General features: G+C 38.5%; 1 pseudogene; it reads left to right on the top strand.

Moving 5' to 3' along the window:
• The first annotated feature begins 2,778 nt into the window (after positions 1-2,778).
• LOC125779982 (small nucleolar RNA U3) lies at positions 2,779-2,908 on the top strand (annotated as a pseudogene).
• The last annotated feature ends 789 nt before the right edge of the window (positions 2,909-3,697 follow it).

Below are 3,697 nucleotides of genomic sequence, written 5' to 3'. Positions count from 1 at the left end.
GTTTAGGTTCAGCTCAATATTCTCATTTCTCCATTGTCTTTAGCAACTCGACGTATTTGGGACAAGTTGTACTTAGAACCGAATGTTCACCTTTGCAGAGCACGTAACTCGGTGTGTTAGTGCATACTTTTGCAACATGTCTCGCGCTTGCACAACGTGTGCAAAGAGAGGACCTGTCGATCAGACTGCAACATTTACGCACCATGTGGCCTGGATGGAAGCATCTGTAACAACGAGAAACAGGGGAGTACTCCCGGAGGCGACAGATCGACCACCCAATCTTCACTTTGCCAACTTTAAGGGCAGTCTGGGCATCTTGAGCACGCAGGGATATAAGGGCTATTTGAGTGCCGCTTCTTGTTTTCCTCATATTTTTAACATTTTCTGGCCCTATGTTTTGTATTCCGCACTCTTTTTGTAATGCGCAACAAATTTCTTCTGGAGTAGTTATCTCATCCAGATCTTTGCACATTATAGTGACGTTGGTTGTACTACTGCCATCTCGCCAACCACCGCCTCTAGGGCGCTCTGAAAAGTTTCAGCTTTTTTGTCTCCTTGGCTTTTCAGCTTTATGTGCAGGTCTTCGTTGAGAGGTTTCCTGATGTAGGCCACGTTTGAACCCAGTTCCTCGAGGCCACTGTCACCTTTAATTTTAGGGAGGATGTCTGCATACGAAGCTCCGTCCTTTTTTGTTAGAATTATAGCGTCTGGTTTCGACCTAATTCTCTTCTCCATGGGCCTCTTCTTTTTTCCCACTTCTACCCATTTCTCGTGTGCTGGCTTATCTGCTGCGGTGTTTTTAATATTTGTTTTAATGACTTCATTAAGGTTTCTTGCACTTTTTGAGTCATGTTTTTTGGCTTCTTCGTAGGTGGTAAAAAGCCTGATGTCTCCCGTGTTCTTTTTGGGGTATTTCCCTACCATCACTATTTTCGAATGGATTTCGAGATTTTCTGTTTTTCTTTCTTACAAGTATGTTATGCTGCTTACAAGCTCTCGCATGGCTTGGTTTATATGTCTCTGTCCGGACATCATATTCTTGAGCTCCTTTATTTTTCTGCCTAATTTGCAAAAAATATTAGTAGATTCTCTACTTTGCGCTCTATCGGATTTGCCACTCTTGTTCTCGTTGTCAGCAGATTCACTATTTTTTATTGGTCCATCAACAGTGGACTCCTGATTTTTGCCATTTGGCGGCGTTCTTGGAATTTTTGAAATCCCCCGAAAAGGATTTTCTGGTGTGTACCCAGAACTATTCTCAGAGGCCATACCTCACACGAAAATAGTTGGGAACACCTGCCAACTAGTCCGTTCAGTCTCTTCCTCTTAAGTCTGATTTAAATTTTCGATGGTTGGCAACGCCAAAACCTAAAGGGAATGCAAAAACCAAAACAAAAAGAAGAAAGAAGAAAAATAAAGGGGAAAAACAGCTGATGTCTCCAACCACAACGGCAAAACAATAATATTTTAATAAATTTTTATAACCACGTTGTGCCTAGATTGCTGTTCTCAGGGGAAACAATTTTATTAAAAACAAATTTTGCCGCAGAAAAATATGGGCAGGTAATAAAATAAAATTAAAAATTGTACTTATCTCTTTCGATTTTAATTGCCCACTTGCGTCCGTCACCTGATTGTTACACGAGGAACAAATCTAGCCAAAGCTGCCTCAAAACACTTGGAAAAAACTATGCAAAACACTTGACCGCACAAACACGCGTCCACTTTACACAATCACTGCACGTGTCTTGTATGCATGGGTGTGTGTCTCTGAGCTTGGATTTGTGCAAATCTCACTGCAATAGCTAATCAGCTTTTGTTTGCAATCCATTGTTGAAACCTCATTGTCGTAGTGTACGAGTAGGATTATGTTGGTTCTAATGTAACAGCAGCAATAACTGCAACGGCGACAAGCCATGAGTAGACGTAATCCATATTGGTTAATAAATTGCAGCACTGTGAGATGGAGATTCACGACGATTTCACACCTTTTATACAATCATAGCAACAAAAAATTATTTCTTTCGAATTCGGAGTAAAATCACAACAGAATCAACAACAAACGGGAACAAAAAGTGAACGTTAGAGGACAAGAAATGGATTGCAGTTTTCAACTGCCAGCGGCTCAAGTGAATTGTCGTGTACAGTCGTATTCCAACTTTCGGCCGCGACCACATGTGCGGCAAGTAGCAAATGCAATCTTAGCAATTTGTAGCTTAGGAGCGTCGGCATCGAGTGCGCGCCGGACGTAAAAAAAGAAAAGTAGTAATAATAAAAACCGCAAATATAGGAATAATAACTACAAAAAATGTCATATCAACAACATCAGCAGCTGTAAACATACAACGTTTTTGAAGTTATACTTCTTATACGACGCCGGAAAAGGTTGCGATAGATTCTGGTTGCGCAACCTTCCATATAAAAGTAACGCAAAGTTGCGCAACCTCGCTCCATCCATATGAATGTAACGCAACCTTGTCTGCGAAGATGTACGAGCAGCAAGCGAAGCGGTGACAATCGGCGATCGTTTGTTCGTTTCTTTCGGCACAGCTCGGCCGACACGACAACACAACACAATGTTGCCATGCTTATGCTGTTGTTGTTTTTGTAGAACAATGTTTAAATTTTTGGTTGGTGACATATTCACATGTGTGCGCATATGTATGTTTGTATGCTTGTGCATTATTGAAGTTATAGTTCTTTTTCTTTCGTTTGCCTTTCTGCGAATTCTCAACTATTTTGTGTGACTTTTAATTGAAATACTCTGCGTTGGCCTTTCAGAATCACACAGAATCATTTCTGTGGTATTTGAAATTGACCCACGAGGACGAGGTATATCGTTTTATCTGGGAGCGTGAGATTTAAGAAAATCGCTCGCTTACAAGGGATAAAACGACTTCTGAGTGGCGATTTTAATGAATAAATTCACAGAATCATTTCTGTGCTTTTGGAAATCAATACTAATAAATATTTTTTTCTTACTAATAGAAAATAAATTTATCACAGCAATATACATAAACATATACATAATATTGCTGTGATAAATTTAATTTCTATTAGTAAGCAAAAAATTAAAAATAAATTTGTAAGACTATACTTCTCAGGGCATTACAGCAATGTTATGTATATGTATATACATATTATGCATATGTATATTGCTGTGATAAATTTATTGCGAAAGCAAATGTTCTACAAAGTATGTATATTTCTATACTTAAACAAAATTATTAGAATCATCGTATGTTTCTTGCATTCATAACCACATCATACTTAAGTCAGCGCAACCTAATTGTCAATGGTGGTGTTGGTGGTACGCGCTTGGAAGGTCAAGATGTTAACACAGGTCCCAGGTTCGAATCCCGACAGAATAAATTTTTAATTTTTTGCTTTTAACATCGTATACTATAAAAATAAATATTTTTCTTTATTTTATTTTCTATTAGTAAGAAAAATATTTATTTGTATAGTATACGATGTTAAAAGGCATACATCTTCTATCCTATGTGTATCTGCACTGCTCATATGAGTGTATGCATACGCATGTGCGCGCATTGACTTGCATGTTCATACATTCATATATACATATATTTGCATACATTGCCGAACAAATAAATCACAAGCATACAATCACACATATGCGTACACATATGAATATGTCACCAACAAAAAATTGATCTTCACAAGTCAATCCGGCAGC

This window comes from Bactrocera dorsalis, unplaced genomic scaffold (genome assembly GCF_023373825.1).
Source record: "Bactrocera dorsalis isolate Fly_Bdor unplaced genomic scaffold, ASM2337382v1 BdCtg023, whole genome shotgun sequence".
NCBI lineage: Eukaryota > Metazoa > Arthropoda > Insecta > Diptera > Tephritidae > Bactrocera > Bactrocera dorsalis.
This window is presented reverse-complemented; position numbering and strand designations above follow the sequence as displayed.